Genomic DNA, 23,172 nt, shown 5'->3' on the forward strand with positions numbered 1-23,172 from the left:
CATCCCATAAAGAACAGGAGAGGAAATCCCACTGTCAGCTCCACCCTGGCCAGTCGCCTACCGCAGGTCTCCTGGGAGAAGGGCCAAGGCAGTGCTCTCTCCAGCTGGGCATCTGGTGATGTGGCCGGGCTTCCTGGCTGGGCCACTTCCTCCACTGTCTCAAAGTGGCACTGCCCTTACTCAACAAGTTCCTCCACAGCCAGAAATGAATGCCCAGACTGTAAGGAAAGGTCACCCGAGACCCTGCAGTGTGCGGGTGACAGTAAACGCTCAGTAAATGGTGGCTCTTCACTGAGGTCACCTCAGGCACATTCACCGTTTGTGAATAGGCAGGGTGGTACTGCCGGGAGCACTGGATCAGGATCAGAAGACAGGGATCTGGAGGCGGGGTCCATCATTTAGTGAGCTGCCTGAGGGCTAAGAGCCCCTGTATGACGCTCTTCCTTCCAGGACACAATCTGCTGCTGTTCAGATCTACTAGTCACCATCCCCGAAAGGAAACACTCAGGGCCCAGTGCAGAAACATGACCTTGTTCTGGTCAAACACCAAATCCATGACTGCCGAGGAATAAAATGACTGCCCCGGGTTGCCATTAAATGAAACACTCTTCTGTTATGGAATAACTAGAGAACAATCTATTAACTTGCCTTTAGTAAACCAGTATTTAAGATTTCTTTTTTTTTTTTTTTTTTTCTCCCAGACGGGGTCTCGCTCAGGTACCCAGGCTTGAGTGCAGTGGCACTATTTTGGCTCACTGCAACCTTTGCCTCTTAAGTTCAAATGATTCTCTCGCCTCAGCCTCCTCAGTAGCTGGGAATACAGGTGCACGCCAGCATGCCCAAGTTAATTTTTGTATGTTCGGTAGAGACCAGGTTTCGCCATGTTGGCCAGGCTGGTCTCGAACTCCTGGCCTCAAATGATCTGCCTGCCTTGGCCTCCCAAAGTGCTGGAATTACAGGTGTGAGCCACCGTGCCTGGCCTAAAATTTCTTAAAGGTGACCCGCAAGAGCCAAATGACTTAGAACTCAAGTGCTGCTATGTGATGCATGAACGCCCAGGGTAGAGTGAACCGCAAGGATGGGAATGAGACTGCAGCCCCAGCTCCATGCGTACCGGACCACCCATCCTGGAAAAGGATTTGGTTTCTGAAGACAGGACTGGACTAAGTGATTCAACCTTTTGTTAGTGGCCAATTCTCACCACCTAGAACAGGTAAACACCGGGCAGTTGCCCCCAACCTCCCCAGCACCCCACTCTCCTTGCCAGACTCCTCCAACAACCTTGTGTTTTTATTTCCTTGAGAAATCTGCAAGGAAATCCGCAGCATCCAGCCCACCGGCCTGTGTGCAGCATCTCGGCAGCCTGGCACCACTCTACCCTGCTCTCCCAGCCTCACCCTCACTGGAGGCCTGGAGCTAAGGAGGCAGAACTAAGTCGACCTGGGTCCACTTAGGTGTGGGGAGGAGTGGAAAGGAAAGAGGGAAAAGGCTCACAAAGCAGTCAATCACACACTATAAAATACAAAGCAGCTGGCCGGGCGCGGTGGCTCATGCCTGTAGTCCCAGCACTTTGGGAGTCCAAGGCAGGAGGATCACGAGGTCAGGAGATCAAGATCATCCTGGCCAACATGGTGAAACCCCGTCTCTACTAACAATACAAAAAAAAAATTAGCTGGGCGTGGTGGCGCACGCTTGTAGTCCCAGCTACTCGGGAGGCTGAGGCAGGAGAATTCCTTGAACCCAGGAGGCGGAGATTGCAGTGAGCTGAGATCACGCCACTGCACTATGGCCTGGGCGACAGTGTGAGACTCTGTCTTTAAAAACAGAACAAAACCAAACCACAAAGCAGCCAATCGCATGCTATAAAACACAAAGCAGCCAATCACAAGCTATAAAACAAACACCAAGCAGCCAATCACACGCTATAAAAGACCAAGCAGTCAATCGCATGCCATCAGGGCTTCCATGGCCTGCTGCAAAGGCAGGGGGTAGAGAGGTCCACACAGGCCAGGTTTCACAGAAGCCACTGAGCGCAACCCAGGTGTCAGCTCTGCAGGATATCTGCTCCGAGCACAGTAAAAGGCATTTCACATATGTTACAACTGTGCTGTGACATGGGTGTTGTCTTCTATTGCCCGAAAAGGAAACAGAGCCCCAAAGCCACATGGACAGAGCTGGGATCAAACTGAGGCCCCAAGTCCCTGTGTTCTTTTCAGGACTTTATACACAGACCACCGTCTTCCTTGTCAGGCAGCTATCCAACAAAGGCTGGAACTGACACTGACAGCAACTCTGCCTCCCATCCGACATCAGGAAAATGATGGCAACTTCAACCAAAGAAGCCCTCTGCCCAGCAGGGCTCAGGACCTTAAGGTGTGCACAGCTACTCCAGCCCTGCATATGCGGTTCACGGTGGGAAGCTGTCCCCTGTCTTTCCTTGATCACAGTGTGGCATCTCTCTCCAGGTCCCTGAATCTGGTCTGAAAGTAGTAACATTCAGCCAGGCTTCTCTTCTATCTGTAGGGCCTGAACCAGATTCCAAAAGCAAATATAATAAATTACCCCACTGAAATAAATTGAATACAAGATCCTCTCTGAAACCAGCCCTAAGGTCAGCTCCTAGGAAGAACTGACATTATGGCTGACTGCATCCTCTTTGCTCCTTCCCACCTATGAAACAAATTCCAGGGAGTCGGGGTGGGCAATGCAATTCAATGTGAGCCAGGAGGACCCTTCCCTGGAAAGATGGAACATGATCTGTCCAGAAAGGCCAGGTGTGAGGCCTGGGGGAATGTCCAAGCCCCACAGAAGGCACGCCACCTTGGCTGTCCTGCTGTCTGAACATGGTCTCTCTGTCCCTGTGGGGAACATCAGGGTGGGAGACAGCAATACCCTAACATACAGCAGACAAGAAACTCCTCTCTCTAGTGTTTGAGAAAAGGAGGATCCGCCAAGTACAGTGGCTCACGCCTGTAATCCCAGCACTTTGGGAGGCCAAGGTGGGTGGATCACCTGAGGGCTGGAGTTAAAGACTAGCCTGGCTAACATGGTGAAACCTCCTTTTTACTAAAAACACAAAAGTTAGCTGAATGCGTTGGTGCATGCCTGTAATCCTAGCTACTTGGGAGGCTGATGCAGGAGAACCACCTGGCCTGGAGGTGGAGGTTGCAGTGAGTCAAGATCGCGCCAATGCACTCCAGCCTGGGCAACAGAGTAAGACTCCATCTCAAAAAAAAAAAAGAAAAAAGAAGAAAGAAAAGGAAGAGCCATGTAAGGGGCATTCCGGAGAAGGAGTGTGACATTTATATGACATATATGAGGTTGGAGAGATGAACTACAGGAAACCGAGAAAGAAGGTGGGAAACTCCGCCTGCTAGAATAGAGGTTCCATGGGTGTACAAACTTTTATCGTCTGGCTCACTGTTATCATCCTTAGCACCTAGAACCTGTTAAAGACAAAATTATTTGGTGCTACTTGTTAGAATACCGTAAGGGAGCACCACCGTGCTACGTGCAGGGACCACGGCAGCAGGGTCTTGCAGCGGGACAGAGATCAGGTTCAACTCCTAACACTGCTTGGGCAAGTGGAAATTCACAGCCAAGGAACAGGTGGGGTCAACACACGGAAAATCACCAAGAGGAACATCAAGGGGAAGGAGATTCTGGCTCAGCCAACCTAACAGGATTCTTGCTGAAGACGAGCCAGGGCAATCGGACATCACCTAGGGGCATGGGGAAGGTGAGGAATGAATCAGATGTGGAAGATGAGGGTTTCTGGCTAAACTGACTCAGCTGTGTTCTTTGCTAAAACTGAATTTTACAAGGAAGTGCATAAATGGGCCTAGCAAAAGATTCAAAAGGCTGACTAAAGTTTGGTCAGGCAAAGAAGCAGCCTTGTTAAAACATGCCTGAACACCATGGACACTCCAACACTTGAACAAATGAAAGAGAGAGGCAGAAACTTGGTGTCGTTAAAGGCGGAGGCAAGCAAGTCAAACAAAATTGGATTCAGGTCTTTTTCTTTCTTTTGGTTTTTTTTTTTTTTTTTTTTTTTTGAGATGGAGTCTCGGTCTGTCACCAGGCTGGAGTGCAGGAGCGTGATCTCGCCTCACTGCAACCTCCGCCTCCTGGGTTCAAGTCATTCTCCTGTCTCAACCTCCCGAGTAGCTGGGATTACAGGCACATATCATCACGCCCGGCTAATCTTTCTATTTTTAGTAGAGACGGGGTTTTACCATGTTGGCCAGGCTGCTCTCAAACTCTTGACCTCAAGTGATCCCCCCCACCCCCGGCCTCCCAAAGTGCTGGGATTACAGATGTGACGCACTGCACCTAGTCTCAAGTCTTTTCTTAACTAGTTACTAGCTTTGTGACTTTAAGCAAGTTATTCAGCCTCTCTGATACTTAATACCCACAACGCGGTATTCTTGTTAAGGATTAAATGGCCATGCATTTAGCCACTGAGAATATGCCCAGCATACAGTAAACTCTCAGTAAACGGTGGCTCTTCACTGCGATCACCTCTTTTCTCCTGCTCCACATAAGAAAAGCAGGCGCCATAAAGAATCCAAGGATCCGTCCAGGAGAGGCGCTGTGGCCTGTTCATCCTACGCCCCTGCCCCAGGTGAGTCTGCCCTGCCCCCAACACGTGTTCTTATCCCTCTGTTCCAGTAAAATCCACACTCCTCCATCCCACTCTCCACAGGGAACCTTCCTCATGTCCTCCCCCTCAGGAGGGGATGTGGCTCTCAGTAGGCTGAGAAATGGGCTGCACTCACCCAAGGCCTTGAAGGAAGCTATGTGTGGCAGGGGAAGCAGACTGCATCCAGAGAGGGCCTTGGCTGAGAACCACTGAAAAGCCAAGAGCCAGACTGCCTTGCCTACACTCACTCACACACTTATTCCCACCTCCCCACATCCCATAATATGCTCATTTAATTCTTAGCAATTAACACTTTCTAAAGCTGATCCTGGGCGCAGCATTTTCCAAGATGAATCCCACGTTTCTCCTGACAGCTGCATTTGCTATGCATCTGAATACGTCAGTGTCCATTTCCTGGACAACTTCCAGCCCAGGGTGCGAGGTGGAAATAGATCACGTGGTGAAAAGCCCCCAGCCAGCATCACAGAGCCACCAAAGATTGGACCTGAAAAAGATCTGAGACATCTTCGACTAGCTCACTGAGCTCCATGTTTGCTGCAGGTTCCTAAGGACTTGAGTCCACGGGGATTTTAGGAATTTTAGATTTTTAGTCATAAACCAAAATCTTGGACCAATAAACGGTGAATGTTTATGAGCACAAGGGAAGAAAATGGCCAGGAAGAGGGGCCCTTGAGAGCGTATCCTCTGAAATTCCTGGTCTCGCAGGAGAGGCAGCTGCAGAAGGGAGCCGCAGAGGGCACACACACGCCCGTGTCAGTGTGTCATACCGACCTCTGCATGGGCCGAACCCAGCATGTTCAAGGGTGCTGCGTGCTCATCCGGAGCCCAATCCTCCGGGGCCCCACAGTGCTGAGCTAAGCCATGCAGCTAGGAGGGCCACATGTTAAGATCACAACTTCCAAACGGAACCAGATTCAGAAGGGGGATGGGAAGAGACCAGAAACAGAGGCAGCAACCTCCCACGTATGCCAAGCTTTGCACTGACCCTGCTGTAGTAGCCACAGAAATCCATGCACCTCCAATCGACTCCTACACTGGGACTGCAAGTTAGCTCAGAGAAAAGAAGAGCAAAGGAGAGCTGCACGGACAGCCGGCCCGTGTCTGGAGGGAAGACTGCGGCGTGCATTCAGCCCTTCTTGATACCCACAGGAGACGGGGCAGGAAGAAGTGGGCGCACACGAAGCAGAAGGGCTTATTTGAGACACACTGCAGAGATGAAGTCGGGAAGAACAACTTCTCAGTAACAGTATCCCAACCTTACTAGAGCCAGTGATGCGGTCACTCACAAAACGCATTTCGCAACCTTCCTTTAAGCTAGCTGTGACCATGTTTTCTAGGTTCTGGTTAATGTGATATAAGAAGAAGTGTGTGGGCCTTCCTGAAAGACTCCTTTAAAGGGGTCTCTCACATAGGAGGACAACTTTTGTCTTTCTCTCCATTTCCTCCCTTTGGTGTTCTACCTAGGAAGAGAAGAAAGATGGCTGGAGCCCCAGCAGCCATGCTTGGTCATGAGGTAACCTTAAGGGATGAAAAAGCTATGTGCCAGGGTAGCAGAGTTTGGGCAGGTTGAACTCTTACCTGTCAATAGGTAGAATGTACCACACAATAACCAGGCTGCAGCTGGCAAGGCCAGAACTTCTACCTTTCCAAGTAGAAGGAACGGGACAAAATCCTGATGGCCATGCAGCTGGCTACAACTGGCCCTGGGCTTCCCATCTCTAGATTCCTCTTACATAGAAACGAAAATCTTTCATGCTTAAGCCACATTTTGCCATTTCCAACTGAAACTAATCTCAACTGACACAGTAATCTGAATAGAAAGCTTTCTTTACTAATAGCATGTGTGAGGTGACTCATGCCTGTAATCCCAGTGCTTTGGGAGGGAGGATCACTTAAGGCCAGGAATTCTAGACCAGCCTGGGCAACATGGCAAAATCCCATCTCTACTAATAAAAAATTAGCCAGGCATGGAGGCACATGCCTGTAGTCCCAGCTACTCAGGGAGGCTGAGGCAGGAGAATCGCTTGAACCCGGGAAGCAGAGGTTGCAATGAGCTAAGAACAAGCCACTGCACTCTAGCCTGGGCAACAAGAGTGAAACTATGTCTCAAAAAAAGAAAAAAGAAAAAAAAAAGAATTTTTTTGATAGAGTCTTGCTCTGTCACCCAGGCTGGAGTACAGCAGCACCATCTTGGCTCACTGTAACCCCGGCCTCCTGGGTTCAAGCAATTCTTCTGCCTTAGCCTCCCCAGTAGCTGGGACTACAGGCGTGTGCCACCACGCCTGGCTAATTTTTGTATTTTTAGTAGAGACAGGGTTTCACCATGTTGGCCAGGCTGGTCTTGAACTCCTGACCTCGTCGCCCGCCCTGGCCTCCCAAAGTGCTGGGATTACAGGCATGAGCCACCGTGCCCAGCCAGAAAGCTGTCTTTACTAAGAGAAGCTCTGAAGGAGAGGAAATGGTACTGAGTCCCATGGAGCCTGGAGACCCCACCACGGCAGCTTGTCAAATGGTGCCTGCACACAGAAGACAGCTGTGGCTGCAGTTTAAGTGGCAAGTACTGCCTCTAATAAAAGAGCAGAGCTCTCCTTGGGGAGTTAGACCAAGGAGGATTCATCCCCTAAGAAACTAAAAATTCCACATTACCCATAACTGAATCCTTAGGACAAATTGACGTGATCCAGTGAGGTGACATGCCTTCATCTCTTTAGTGGGCCCAGAGGGATTTCCTCATCAATTAAAATGATGTGGGCCCCGTTAGAATTAATCTATGACACTTGGTGGCATACCGTCATCTCTTTAGTTGGCCCAGAAAGATTTCCTCATCAATTAAAAGAATGTGGGCCCCATTACAATTAATCTATGACACTTTCTGGGCAGCTTATCTTCTACCACCTCCTGCAGAAAACCCTCCCTATACAGAGCTCAACAGATCTCCAGTTCCTCTGTTCATTACCTCATCTGCCAGGACTCACTCTTGCTAGGGTCACTTTGGGTCCTCAGGCCATGTTGCTAATTGTGTTCTGTTCCGTAAAAAAAAGTCAGAGACTGAGTTGAATGCACTCCATGCAGATGATGGCAGATGGCCAGAGGCAGTTACAGGAGAAAGAAAAAGACAGTGAGGCCACAAAGCTCAGCTCTGCCCTCCTGCTGAGGTGTCTCCTCTGCTGGCCTTGGGCCTCAGCTGCATGGCATCCTCACCCTCATTCCCTGTTAAAGCTAGAAAACCAGCTCCCCTATCCCAAAAACCAGAGGGAGCCCTCGACAGGGCAAGCTGACCCATCTATCCATGGAGTGGACCACAGCACCACCACACAGCAGCCGGCAGGACCAGAACTGACCACAAGAAGGGGGCTGAAGGTGGGCAGCGGTTGGCTTTTTGGCATTTTTTTGTTTTTCTGAGACAGAGTTTTGCTCTTGTTGCCCAGGCTGAAGTGCAATGGCGCAATTTCAGCTCACTGCAACCTCCGCTTCCCGGGTTCAAGCAATTCTCCTGCCTCAGCCTCCCGAGTATCTGGGATTACATGTGCCCACAACCATGCCCAGCTAATTTTTTGTATTTTTAGTAGAGACAGGGTTTACCATGTTGGCCAGGCTGGTCTTGAACTCCTGACCTCAGGTGATCTGCCTGCCTCGGTCCCCTAAAGAGCTGGGATTACAGGCCCCTGGCCTGGGTGTTTTTTTGAGACAGAGTCTTGCTCTGTCACCCCGGCTGGAATGCAGTTGGAGCAATCTCAGCTCACTGCAACCTCTGCACCCCAAGTTCAAGCAATTCTCCTGTCTCAGCCTCCCAAGTAGCTAGGATTACGGGCACCTGCCACCATGCCCAGCTAACTTTTGTATTTTTAGTAGAGACAGAATTTCACCATGTTGGTTGGGCTGATCTCAGATAATCAGCCCACCTTGGCCTCCCAAAGTGCTGGGATGACAGGCATGAGCCACCGCGCCCGGCCTCAGGGCCCATTTTAGATGGAGTATGTTCCAAATGCAGCTAGCACCAGCGGAGGTTTATGATAATGACTGCAGGACTCTGTGTCAGTAAAGAATTAAGGAGGTTAAGGAGACAGATACCCCTCCCTCCCCATAGGAGCAGAATTCCCATAGAACAGAAAAATAAAGACAAATAAAGGTGGGCTGGGCGGTGGGGGGGCTGGAAAGGATACTGAAAGAAAAAAAAGATTAACTGGATAGAAGGCAGACCTTATATGGCAAGGCTGAAGGAACTGAACTCATCTGACTTGAGGTGAAAAACTCATGATGCCTTCCCTACCTTCAGGACTCAGCGCTACTCCAACGCCTACAAAGTGTACTCTGTATGGAGAGCATTCAAGTCTGGTGACAGACTGTCGCGCAAAAGGAGGCTTCCCTCTCGGCTTCATGGGACACAGGAAGGGAAGGCGTGCACAGAACACGGCAGCACGGTTCCGGGCCGGGACCCCCGTCTGGGCGGAGCGTGGCTGTGGCCCCCCGACGGCACGGCTGGCTCCCATGTCCACAGTGGCTTCCGCATCTCTTCATGTGTGCTGCTCTCACTACACTGCTGCTACGTGCTCCGCACTAGGCAGTAAGCTCACTGGGGATCATTCATGTCGTCTTCCCCTGTGTGTGTGAGCCTGTATGTACATGCATGTGCCCTGGAGCCTGGTCCTAGGACATAATGGATGCAGAATAAATGAAATCAGCAAATGTTTACTGTTCACTATGTGTCAGGCACTGAGGACAGAAGAGTGAACAAAACTCCTGTCCTCATGGAGCTCTGTTCCAGTGAGGGGACAGGTACCACACATGCCAACCTAGCATATGGGAAGGAAACACGCGCGCTCAACACCGCCCCAGGAGTGTGTGTGGGAAGGAGACTCCAGGAGCTCTGTGGAGCTGTTCTGGACCTGTTCAGGATTGGCAAGGGGCTCTGGGAGTAGCTCTGTGGGTGTGAGAACCTGTGCCCGTCTACTTAGGGAAGGACCATCGGGGGGAGGGGTGTGAAAGGGCAGGGGAAGGGGGCAGATTTGGAGACTGAAGCCCCCACCCCCGGGTCAACTCTGCCCAGAGGGGCCCGCAAAGCGGGGAAAGAGGACAGGAAGTGCTAGGCTGTGCCACGGACAGTGGTCTGGGATACTTCGAGGTGAGCAGGTGCAGAGCAAGGACTGAAGGAGCTGGCAAGGGGTCACTGGGAGTGTGTTACCAGGGCCCCTGGTTGCCAGCTGCCAGCACATCCAAGGAGGCCAGGGTGGGCACAGGGAAGCCAATCTGGAAGTGCCTCCAAAACTCCAGGAGACGGCTGGCAGTGGCCTGGCCTAGGAGTCAGCATAGGTTGTGATGAGAAGCCAAACATGAAGGTAGAGCTGATAGGACCTGCTAATGGATAAAACATGAGGTATGAGAACCAGAGGGAAATGCAAAGATTTCCAGTCTGAGTGCTGAAGAGATATATGAAAAACAAGCGAACGAAAGCACAAACACATAAATCTCCTTCCCACTGGGTCCTAACAGAGGCAGCAGAAAGGATTAACTAACCCATGGCCATTCTCACTGGTGGAGTGACGGCCCCAGGCAACGGTCACCTGGCGGAGGCCCCCTTTGTCCCTCAGATCTGGGCGAGGGTGCCGGCGTCAGTCTCCAAAGCTGCCTCCTTCCCCCACCGTCTCACCCCCATAGTCCATCCCTAAGTGGATGGGTACACGGTCTCACACCCACGAGGTCCGCGCTGAGCCCTGCCAAACCTGAACAGCTCCACAGAGCTCCTGGAGTCTCCTTCCCACACACACTCTGGGGGCCACTTCCGGAGGCAACTGTATCTCCAACATGGCAGGAGAAGGCCCAGACTTGGGGTATAGGTGGGAGAACAGAGCCTGCACCCCCTAACCCACTCTGCGGCTAGGCCTGCCCTTAGCCACGCTAGAGGGAGCGGCCCTTCGGAGGCAGGCCCACGCCACCCCAAGCCTGCTGCCTCCGCTGCTCTTCACTTCACCTCGCGTTCCCACGGGCAGGCAGGGGCCGTGCAGTACCGCAAGATTAGTCTTTGAAAATACCTGTCTGACGTTTCCTTTTCTAGGCGAATCCATACAACCTATTTCCTAAACATTCAAACTAAGACTATAGGACCTACGGAAAAACGGATTCGAAATGAGGCAAAGATAGCAAAGTGCTTCCTACAGACCATTTCAAGGCCATTGACTGGAGAGAGGGGCAGGCCTGTCAATCAAGCCCCTGACCACGCACGCATCACACCGCGTATGGCGACTGCTGAGAGAGGAAAGCGAGACATCACTCCAACCCTCCGGAAGTAAAGATCCGGAGCTCAAGGGAACACGCACGTAAGTGCTAACGCGGGCAAGCAAACATCTCCTAAAGTGCACGGCCAGGCCGCATCTGGGAAGGAAGCGAGAGGCCGCTCAGGGAGAAGCGCCGTGCCACCGGAGGCCAGACTCAGCAGGCACTCGCTGGCTGGGCCCAGGCCGGAGGCAGCGCTGCACAGGCAGGCAGCTGGCCCGGGCTCCAGCAGCCGGGTAGGAGAGCTGGAGTGAGACCCGGAGGGAGGACGGGAGCCTTCAAAGCAGCACCTCGATCGCAGCCAGGAGGGTGGCATCGAGGAAGATGGAACTGCCGCCAGGCCACGTCGAGGGGGCTGCTCAGGACTGCAGCAGTGGGAACCAGAACTTAAAAAGGGGAAATCATTCGACAAATTCAGAGCCCCACCTAGGGCAGGTGTAGTTTCAGGTGCTGGGGATAAGCAATTTCCAAAGACCCTATGAAGAGAAATGAGGCAGATGAGATACACGGGGCATAAAACCCAGCGGTTGGTGTTACTCACTTCTTACTGGTAATCCTGTGAAGGGGCAGGAAGGGGACACACACTTTTTCTTTTGTGGGTGCCCAGGTTGGTTTTGAACTCCTCGCCTCAAGGGATCCTCCTGCCTTAGCCTCAGGAGCACACCACCACACTAATTTTTTTAAAAATTGTAGAGCCAGGGTCTCATTATCTTGCACAGGCAGTCACAAGCTCCTAGTTTCAAGGGATCCTCCTGCCTCAGCCTCCCAAAGTGCTGAGATTAGAGGTGTGAGCCACTGCACCTAGCCAACGAGAAACACTTCTTTTCCGCTACAACTTTCCTCGACACAGACTTTTTATTTTTTTTGAGACAAGGTCTCACTGTGTCACAGGCTGGAGTGTAGTGGGGCAATCTTGGCTCACTGCAACTGCCGCCTCCCAGGCTCAAGTGGTCCTCCCACCTCACCCTCCCAAGTAGCTGGGACTACAGGCACGTGTTACCACGCCTGGCTAATTTTTCTGTTTTCATGGAGACAGGGTTTCAACTTGTTGCCCAGGCTGGACAGAGAATGTTTAAAGGATGACTTGTTAGATGAGATGACAGCCATCTCTATTCTTCAATGACAATGAATTTGCTTCCCTTGACTTCACACAAACGCAGGGGAAGGGCCTGTCCACCTCTACCTCCCAATCACTGAGGCAGGACAGCTGTGAACACGCCATGAACCTCCGTTGCTGGTTCCGTGCCCTGCCACAGCCAAGCACCATCCTGCCTCCATGTGAATGCAAGGAGAGGAGGACAGGGAGCATCTCTGACACCCCTGGGCACTGAGGTAAGACCCTTCCTCTGAGCCCACACCCTATTAAAGTGCTCCATAAGCCAGAGGAGTCACCACAAACTCAGCAAGTGGATAATAAAATCAGGCTCCACTGAAGACACATGGCGGCCCGTGCTGATCCAGCCAGGAGGGTTGCTTCTGAGTCTCCTCCTACTCCACGCCCACATGAATACCACCGGCTGAGCATCGCCTTGCAAGGTAAGATGCCCCGTGCAGACTTTACCCGTAACACAATGGCAATAACAACCACTACTGGTTATCAGCCATTAAGGTACTAACGGACAGACTTCCTTCTGGGCCTTCCCCAAAGGCAGACAAAGGTTGTTTTGCTTCCTAATCCCAGTCTCTAGGACATTACAAACAAAGGATTCAAAATGGTGTTACTGCTGGAGCTGGAATTCCGTGTTCTAACAAGAATGAAGAAGCCAGGCACAGTGGCTTACACCTCTAATCCCAGTACTTTGGGAAGCTGAGGTAGGCGGATCACCTGAGGTCGGCAGTTCAAGATCAGCCTGACCAATGTGGAAAAACCGCATCTCTACTAAAAATACAAAATTAGCTGGGTGTGGTGACACATGCCTGTAATCCCAGCTACTTGGGAGGCTGAGGGAGGATAATCACCTGAACATGGGAGGTGGAGGTTGCAGCGAGCTGAGATCACACCACTGCACTCCAGCCTGGACAATAAGACCAAAACTCCATCTCAAAAAAAAAAAAAAAAAAAAAAGAATGAAGAAAAGAGCCAGTCAAGACCCAAAAAATCTGCCTCTCCTCAGCTCAAAAGGAGGAAGGCCAGCCTGCTGCTGCTCCCTGTCCCAGCGTTCCACAGCAGCCGGCTCTTCCCTCACACCCCTCTCTTTGCATTCTTATCTTGCATGCCCAGTCTCCCGGCCACGTACACAGCAGCTGCTGACCAAGGACACCGCTGCCGATGCCAGAGACCTCAGCGAGGAGCCCTGACTCTCATGTGATGATCTGCCTTTGGGTCCTGTCCACTGTCTCCACACACAGGACACGTCCACAGGTATCACTGACCAACCCTAACCAAGTGAGGGTGGGAATGTCGAAGGGGTTCGCTCCACGGGACTCTGACCCTCCATGAGGTTAAAAATTTTAAACCAAATTCAGGCATTTCTGCCAGCTGTAACCCAACTCCATACTATAACCCTCCAGACAGCAAGTTTCTGTGGGTGGGGAAATCTGGTCCACAAATGGGCTGTGCCTTTAAAGATCTGTAGCAACTTAAAACCAGCTGGTTTCTGGTATGAGCCAGTCCTCAGAAAGTAACTCTCACTTCATCTACAAAAGACAAGGTCCAGTGATTTTTGTTTTAAAAAACAAAACAAAACAAAAACCCCGAACTGCTCTACACAGATAAATGCTGGAACACTGGTGGGTTCAGGAACGAGGGGCTGGGGGCTTCCGGAAGCAGTAGCCACATGGCACTGCAGAACATAACTGCACTGCTCAAGTGAAGTGTGCTGGAGGTCTGGGACACGGGGAAAGCAAAGACACCAAGACGGAAACGCCATCGCTGAAAGGGAACAGAGCAGGGGCGGGCTCTCTGTGGGGCCTGGTGCTGCCGGGTCTCAGGGCACATCCAGCAGAGCTGGCCCTGCCCTGCCCAGGTGTCCCCCAGTCCCCGCGGTAGGAAGTCCTCTGACCGAGGGAAGAAACTGGGCCATAGGAAATCCATGGATCCTCTGCTCTCCTTTCCCTCCCTCCCTTCTATTTAAAAAGAAGGGAGTTTGAGACCAGCCTGGGCAACACAGCGAGACCCTGTCTCTACCAAAAAAAAAAAAAAAAAAAAGAGAAGGGAACTATTTCTGTGCCTGAGAACGGCTGTGCTTCCAAGAGTCCTTCTGTATCAAAAAGCAAAGACTGACTTTTTACAGGATTGGAATAATACCTGGAACTCACAAAAGACGCTGGAACTGGTATAAGGGTGCCTATAATTTCAATGCTTGAGAGGCCCTGAAGGCATGTCACTTACACAGTGATTAGAGACCATTTCTCACCACACATTAGAAAGTCTCCAGGCTCTGGTCCCCTACCTTAGAGAAAGCACCGACTCCATCCCAAGGACTGCCGTGATGGTGCTGATGAAGATGAGGCTCCCCAGGAATAACTGCAGCTATACAGTATTCATCACTTACTACTGAGATACTGACTCTCATTATGAGTTAAGTATTTAATACAATGATCAGCCCGATGTGACAGACAAGAAAAGGGAGACAGAGAGGTTAAGTAACTTGCCCAAAGTCACACAGCAATAGCTGACACCTGATCCTGGGAAGTCTGGAACCATGAACACTAAATAGCCTCTATACTGATATCTGCTATCATCTTAATCCAGAAACCACCCTGTAAGTAGTTATAATTATCTCCAAGTTACAGATAAGGGGGAAAAATGAATTAAGAAATGTCAGATCACTTGTCCAACCGGTAAGCTACAAAGCCAGGAGTCAAAAATCCAGGTCTCCAGCCTCCACGTTCTATGCCTTTTCACGCCACTGGGCTCCAGTGTGGTTTGACCAACCAATGCAGGACCTCTGTACAGACAGCTGTTCCCAGGACCAGAACAGATAATACCAGGCCACAGGGCACACAGACAAAGAAGAGTCAAGAAACATGAACTAGACAGCAGTCTGAGGCAACCCCATGCCATGCAGGATCCATCTGCTGCCAGCTGGAAACTCATCCTGCACGTCCTGCGTGAAAAGCATACACGTTTCTTTATCACCCACTGCTTCGTGTCTCCTGTCAAACTGCCAGTCCCTGACTCCGGTCACCCAGCTCCATCCCACTTTCCCTGGGATCCCCAGCCTCCAAGGCCCCATGCCCGTGGGCACATTCCGCTCCCTTGGGCCTGGGTGTGTTCCCCTCACCGAGCACGCCTCGTCCTCTCTGCAGCCTTACTCCAGAACCTAGCAGAAGACCTGCCTTCCTCAAGAAGCCTCCACTCTTCTCGTCCTTTCTGAGCCCTCCACCTCCTCACTCCTCTGCAGTTCCAAACAATTCAGTCCTTATTTGTAGCCAGACAGTATTGTTTGCGTTGTTTCTGCTTCTCCAATGGAAAATTCCTCAGGGGAAGAACCATGCCCAATCCTCAGGAGACGAGGGTAGCAAGAGGGCTTCAGAGCACAGGCTTGGGAGTCGGACTGAGATTAGTCCTGACTCTGCCACACACTTGGCGGTCCAATTCCTAGTTAACTCCCCTACCGGTGGTGATAAAGACAGTACCAGCTGTATATTTCTAAGAAGTAACTGACAGAATGCATTTCTAACGCACCTTCCATGAAACCTGGCAAAAATGCTCCATAAGTATTTATCTCAGTGATTACGTGTCTGCCCACAGCCTAGCCTAAGGCTTGCTGACTGTGCAGCTGGAACTAAGGAAGTATTTGCAACTAATTAATAGAAAATTATTAGGCCGGGCGCGGTGGCTCAAGCCTGTAATCCCAGCACTTTGGGAGGCCGAGGCGGGTGGATCACAAGGTCGAGAGATCGAGACCAACCTGGTCAACATGGTGAAACCCCGTCTCTACTAAAAATACTAAAAATTAGCTGGGCATGGTGGCGTGTGCCTGTAATCCCAGCTACTCAGGAGGCTGAGGCAGGAGAATTGCCTGAACCCAGGAGGCGGAGGTTGCGGTGAGCCGAGATCGCGCCATTGCACTCCAGCCTGGGCAACAAGAGCGAAACTCCGTCTCAAGAAAAAAAAAAAAAAAAAAAGAAAATTATTGGAGGTTAGGGGTTATTTGTAAAAACTAGACAAAGAAAGAAACGCAAGAGGAAGTTCGAGAAAGGAAAATAGCAGAGGGAACGGGTAGTGCAACAGGGGAACAGGAGCCAAGGACTAAGACAAGGCCGTAAGCACTTCCTGGGCACCGGTGTGTGGACGTGCTCCAAGGGACATCAAGGGTAGGTGAGACAGAGGTTCCACGGACAAGGACTAAGACAAGGCCGTAAGCACTTCCTGGGCACCGGTGTGTGCACGTGCTCCAAGGGACATCAAGGGTAGGTGAGACAGAGGTTCCACCATCCAGCTAGGCAGCCAACCAACACGCGCTGAAGGAACAGAACACCTGTAGCACAGGGCAGATGAACAGGACGGCCAGCGCCCCTGCTCTTTGCCGGCACGGCAACTCCTTTTCACCACAAGTGATTTTTTAATCTTTATGTGACAGAGGGTATTCCATACAACCAGTTGCTTGAAAATCGTACTTAGCAATTAAGAAGCTATTAAGAATTCAACAATTTCCCATGCATTTGTATTCTCTTCATCACAATGGCATCTATATATACTGCAAAAAAAAAAAAAAAAAAGAGTAGAACACATATATTAGAGACATTCACTCAAGCAACAATATTTGATGAATCTGCCCTATTAATTCAGTCTTGGCCCACTGGGCAGTGTGCATGCGCACATACACACACTCACACACACTCATGCCTACGGCATGGGGATGCCACTGACAACAGCTCAGAAGAGAGGTGAAGGTTAGAGGACAGGCTTCTCAGATTCAGTTCAATACACATTTAGCTAAGTACATACCATTAAAAAATGAGGACCAGGTGCGGTGGCTCACACCTGTAATCCCAGCACTTTGGGAGGCCAAGGCAGGAGGATCACTTGAGGCCAGGAGTTCGAGACCAACCTGGGCAACATAGCAAAAGCCCTTCTCTATAATAAAAATGAGTAAAAATTGGCCGGGCGCGGTGGCTCACACCTGTAATCCCAGCACTTTGGGAGCCGACGCTGGCAGATCACGAGGTCAGGAGTTTGAGACCAGCCTGGCCAACATGGTGAAACCCTGTCTCTACTAAAAACACAAAAATTAGCCAGGCATGGTAGCGTGCACCTGTAATCCCAGCTACCCAGGAGCCTGACGCAGGAGAATCTCTTGAGCCCAGAAGGCGGAGGTTGCAGTGAGCCGAGATCACACCACTGCACTCCAATCTGGGCGACAGTGTGAGATTCCACCTCAAAAAAAAAAGGTAGATAAATAGATCCAAGAAAGTTTCACAGAAGAAACAGTGGATCTGAAAAGATCCTGAAGGATGAGACCAAGTTCAGCTGAGCGAAGAGGAGAAAAAGGAGACTGAGCGAATGAACATGGGCAAAGTCAGCCCAGCGCTGAGCCCTGAGCGCTGGGGGACGGAGAAAAGGCTAGCAACCTTGCCAGAGCCAGGCCTGCCCTACTGAGGGACACTCACAGATGAGCAGGTGTTCACAGGTGAGGACACTCCCCGGGTGAGGAGCACAGGAGCCGGGAGCTGCTCCAGGAAGTGGCAGACTCAAACCTGGGACCACCACCGGACCCTGGCCTGGGCAAGCTTCCTCAGGCCACATTTCCCCACTGCAAAACAAAGATACACTAGTATGTGCCTTTCACGGATGTAAAGATTTTGAAGTGAGGCTCAGATAAGCAATCAACCTGAAATGCCTGGAGGGTGTCCAACTGACAGCTGACACTCAAGGAGTGCTATCATAATCACCACGACCACTTGAGCTCACCTTCCTCAAACAGATGTGACCACCACACGAACAGTGCTACATACGACACATGAAAAGCATAATGAAGGAGGCTTAGGGGAGCCAGGCACTTTAGAGTAGCATGGGCTGACAAACTTTTAAAATGCCTAGTGACCAAAAACTATGAATTCAGCATTTTAGAAAAGTTTATATTTTATTAATTACAAACAAACAGCCTCATGGGTAAATTAACTGATGCAGAAAATAGTCCGTTTTTAAAGACTTTATAAACAAAATTAGCCCCCCAACACACAGTCAAAAGTATGTAAAATTCAATGACTTATTAAGAACATGTTTTCATTTTCTCCAGAAGACTTTTTTTCCCCTTTTTGACATGGAGTCTCACTCTGTCGCCCGGCTGGAGTGCAGTGGCATGATCTAGGCTCACTGCAACGCCCACCTCCCGAGTTCAAGTGATTCTCCTGCCTCAGCCTCCCAAGCAGCTGGGACCACAGACCCCCAACACCACGCCCGGCTAATTTTTGCAGTTTTAGTAGAGATGGGGTTTCACCATGTTGGCCAGGCTGGTCTCAAACTCCTGACCTCAAGTGATCCACCTCCCTCAGCCTCCCAAAGTGCTGGGATTACGGGCATGAGCACCCAGCCCCCCCCCTTTTCTTTTCTGAGATGGGGTCTCACTCTGTTGCCCAAGCTGGAGTACAGTGACACAATCTTGGCTCACGGCAACATCCACCCATGGGGGCTCAAGTGGTCTTCCCACCTCACCCTCCTGGAACTTACAGGCACATGCCACTATACCCAGCTAACTTTTTTGTATTTTTTTTGGTAAAGACAGGGTTTTGCCATGTTGCCCAGGCTGGTCTCGAACTTCTGAGCTCAAACAATCTGCCCACTTCGATCTCCCAAAGTGCTGGGATCACAGGTGTGTGCCACCAGGCCTGGCCTCCAGAAGACATGGAACACAGTTTAGAAAGCACTGCCGGCAAGTGGGATGGGATGCTGAAATCCAGGACAAGATCAATAGGACAGGAAAGTCGTAACACACAAAGAAATGTTCCACATTTTAAAAATCCTGCTCAATTACATGGCTTGGAAAGACCTCTTCCCACCAACCCCAATTCAAGGACCTATTTAAAGTGCCTACTGTGTGCCAGGAACACTACAGGTATTAAGGGAGGGAACACAGATGCGAGGAGGTGAGGGCTTACTAAATTCTGTTTCTGATTTTGGATTTTAAAAACTGTATACAGGATATTAGTGCTGAAACCTGATGCTTCTTAGGAAGTGAGAACTACGAAGCACAGAAGACCACCTGCCACACAGTGAGTCTGTCACAGCCGTGACTGCAGAGTTCTGTATCCGACTCTCAAGGGGCCTCTGGCCAGCGGGCCCTGGGGCAGAACAAGAAGACCCTCTGAGTATGGCCCTGCAGCTGGTCAGCCGCTCACTCAAGGACAGATGGAAAGGCAGATTTAGAACCTGGCGTCCACTCTCAACTCCCATTCAACAATATGGGCAGGGAACAGTGGCGGGGAAGCCATCCTGTCCTCGCTTCCCACAAAGCTGAGAAAGGTGGGTATCGAAGGCGGGACCGAGGGAAGAGCCCACAGACCCTGAGCCGATGTGCCCACCAGGCTTCATTTCAGGGAGACTTCACTGGGGACAGGGGTGTGGAGCCTGCTCACCTGCAATCTGCGCCCCTGTGCCAGGAGAGGCTGGAGCAACGGCCCAGTCCCTCTGCACACGGTGAGTCCTGGCAGCCAGGGCAGAGATGTGGCCCACAGGGAAGTCTGATTACCGACTACGCTAAGACTTCACAGCACCCTGCTCCTCTGACGAGCGCCCAGTGCTTTTGCAGATGTAACCTCACGAGGCCCTCACACTCTTTCTGCAGGCATTTTCTCAGGCAAGCCACAGATAGCATCCCAGCGCACATGGAGAGCTGAGATGGTCCTCTGGTCCTCTCTAAAACGTGAGGAAGCACGCACCCATCCCAGGGAATCAGCAAAGAGTCCGTCCTAGATGCTGTGTTTCCCCCAGCTGTTCTGGCCAGCAGCATCGGCTGCTTCTCAAAAATGATTGAGAACTTTGGAAAAAGTGAATACCCTCAAAGTCCCAGAATAAGTGTCTAGAATTCCACAGAAGAGAAAAATAGCCCTGCCTCACCCTCCTCACAGATCAAGAACCCATGTTGCCATTTTTAAGATAAGCCATAAAGGAATAAAGAAGGCAGGGAAGGACGAAAGAAGGAAAAATAAAAAGCCCGAGTCTCGCCTAGATCAGAGGAGTTGTCACTTTAATCTCAAGACGGACACCGCCGTTTCATAATGCCTGTCGGCTCCAGACCAACCCAAGCAGCACGACATGAGGACAGACTGCTCATCATTTTACATTTCCCTCTCGTCCCTCAGAGAATGGTATATGCATTTCTATAAGAGTCCTCATTTGGCCAGGCACAGTGCTCATGCCTGCAATCCCAGCACTTTGGGAGGCCGAGGCAGGCAGATCACGAGATCAGGAGTTCGAGACCAGCCTGGCCAATATAGTGAAATCCCATCTCTACTAAAAACACAAAAAATTAGCCAGGTGTGATGGCAGCTGCCTGTAATCCCAGCTACTCAGGAGGCTGAAGCAGGAGAATCGCTTGAACCCAGGAGGTGGAGGTTGCATTGAGCTGAGGTTGCACCACTGCACTCTAGCCCAGGCAACAGTGCAAGACTTGGTCTCAAAAAAACAAAACAAAACAAAACAAAAACCGGGTGGGATGGGTTCTCATTCACCTAGCACTGGCTGAGTCAACCAGGCACCAGGCCCTGAGTTGGTGCAAAGCACAGAATGTGAACAGAACTCCTATGCATCCTGCGCCCCAGAGATGGAAGCACAGTGGTGGACACAGCCATTTGTGTAAAAAAGTCAATACACATATAGGTATGTCTATACTTAGGCACTGTGAGAGAAGAACAGCAGAACACGAGAGAACGTCGGAAGGGGCCCCCTGGTCCTGGCCCTTCAGGTGGTAACAAGTGGTATCGGGCCGAGCCGGGAGGGAGGATGTCCAGGGAAAGGAGGAGCTTGCTCCGGGGGCAGAAGCAGCACAGGTGCACAGGCAGGCGACGACAAATGTGGTCTTCCAGGACCACTGGCCGGGGGCTCAGGGCTCAGTGGGAGAGGAAGAGGGGGATGGCAAGGCAGGCAGCCCACTTCACACAGGCCAGGCAAGGCCTCTTAAGGAATCTGGATGCAATGACCTCACTTTTTCCTGCGTCTTTCACTGTTTCCAAGCCCAATACACTCCTCAAGGCAAACACTAAGAAAACAGGCTCAATTCAGCAAATCAGATTCAAATCAGTGGCTATTTTAAAAAGCAAGGTACTGAGTTAATATCTTGGCCCTCAAATTTTATAATTCAGTTTGTAGAAAAAAAAGGAACAAGACCATCCCACTCCATCGTCAACAAAAAAACCAAACAAGCTGAGACAAGAAAATATATATCCTGAGGCAGTGTCTGATTAAATGCCAAATGAAATGTTCAAGTCACACAGTCCACTGGCAGGGGAAATAATTCCCAGGTATAGTGGTGACGACGGTTCTCCTGGAGAGGGTGGGACTCCAGGTGGAAACTGAAGTCTGGGGAGAACTGGACTAAGCCACCTGGGAGGGTGCTCCGGGCACACAGAACAGGTGAAGGGACATGTGAGAGCAGGGACAGCAAGGCACGTCGGGGAGGGATAAGCACATGGAAAGGTTGAGTCCCCCCACCCACAACACACAACAACCCATCCCTGGCAGCTCACCCCCATCCTCGGGGCCTTGGAGGCAGAAGGAAGATTCCCACAGGCCAGGGCTCCGGGCTGGCCTCCTGGCAGGCACACTGGGGGGCAGCAGCAGAAGGAAGGCAGGTAAGACTGTCTGCCCCAGGAAGGAAAGAAAGGGCAGAGCTATGGATCTTATTCACTGGTATAAAAAATTAAATGCCAAGGAGGGAGAGGAAGGCGTTGGGGGGAGGGGGGGAATCCAAGTTGTAGTATTGTGCAACTGAAATTCCAAGTGTAAGCCAGGAAATTCAAAGGTTACAGTTCCCACAGCAATTGTAACCTGACTCGTCCACATAAGTAGCCTTTGGCACTGCCAGCCCCCAATCACCCACAGCCCCTACACTGCCCGCACAGACCTGCCCTCAGACCCCTACTCACCAGGCACGCTGCACCTCGCCCAGCCCAGCCCACATGGACTGCCCACGTCTGGCTTCACGGGGCCCTCAGCCATGCCTGACACTGCTCAGTTCTTTAGGGAGTGCCCCGGGACTCCAAGCCTGCTTGCTGTGGGTCTTTACTCCTGACTCTTCTGTGGGGTGGGTGTGCCTCCTTCACCACCCGGATGGGAGGCAAAGGGAGAAGAGAGGCGTGTGCCTGCAGGCAGAGGGGCTGCTGCCACCCTCTTCACTCAACGCTTGCCAAGCCTCACCGTGGGGGGAAACAAGAGTTGGGGGGAGGCCTGAGGAGGGAATGTTGTACTTCAAAGGACATCAGAAAAGTGAACAAGGTTTGCCAAATGGGAGAAGCTTTCTACCAGTCTCATATCTGATAAAAGACTTATTTCTGTAGGGTACGTAACTGAGCATCTGATCCTTCCCAAGAGGGCCTGGGACATAGGCTTGATCATCACGAGGCCCAGGATGGAGCCGCACACAGGTCATCACAGTGGAGGCAGCACAGGGTGTGAAGCTGATGGCCACGACCCACTTTTTCCAGCCCCACTGTGCAACTGAGGCAGCACTTCAGAGTCTGGGTGCCTCTGTATGCAGAAGGGAGACCAGCCAGAGCCAGGCTGAGACGCAGGCGATCAGAGGTCCTTTCTAAAAGATAAGCCAGCCAAATGCAATGGCTCACACCTGAAATCCCTGCACTTTGGAAGGTCAAGGCAGGAAGATGAGGTGAGCCCAGGAGTTTGACACCAGCCCAGGCAATACAGTGAGACTTCATCTCTACAAAAACTACAAAAAATTAGCTAGGCATGGTGGCACACACTTGTGGTCTCAACTACTTGGGAGGCAGAGGTGGGAGGATCATTTGCACCTGGAAGGCTGAGGCTGCAGTGAGCTGGGATCGTACCACTGCACTCCAGCAACACAGTGAGATGTCTCAGAAAATTAAATTAAAAAATGTTTACAATAAAGAAAGACAAGACAAGTCCCCTGAGCACCGCCTCCTATTTAATCATCACAACAGAAAAGACTGAAGACTCACCAAAAAACAGTTTATGTCCTGGAAATCATACCTGCCTCTGGGCCATGGTTTATATGAGGTTCAGGGCAAAGAATGACTTTCCTGTTACTCTGGCTCCCAAGGTGAACACAGGTAAGGAAAGTGACGAGGCAGTCAAGGGGAAAGCCCAGCTCCTG

At 51.1% G+C, this 23,172-nt stretch overlaps 1 protein-coding gene across 19 annotated transcripts in view; it reads right to left on the reverse strand.

The window, feature by feature from the left end:
- Positions 1 to 23,172, reverse strand: part of MICAL3 (microtubule associated monooxygenase, calponin and LIM domain containing 3) — a 296,358-nt gene that overhangs the window by 164,690 nt on the left and 108,496 nt on the right. The window contains exon 1 of one of the 19 annotated variants that reach the window (XM_074391096.1): positions 1 to 23,172. This exon is cut by the window's right edge and continues 20,078 nt beyond it. The exons of the other annotated variants lie outside the window; for them this stretch is intronic. The gene's annotated coding sequence lies outside the window, so the exon portion shown is untranslated. 19 annotated transcript variants of the gene reach the window in all.

The sequence above is a fragment of the Saimiri boliviensis genome, chromosome 21, assembly GCF_048565385.1.
Source record: "Saimiri boliviensis isolate mSaiBol1 chromosome 21, mSaiBol1.pri, whole genome shotgun sequence".
Classification (NCBI taxonomy): domain Eukaryota; kingdom Metazoa; phylum Chordata; class Mammalia; order Primates; family Cebidae; genus Saimiri; species Saimiri boliviensis.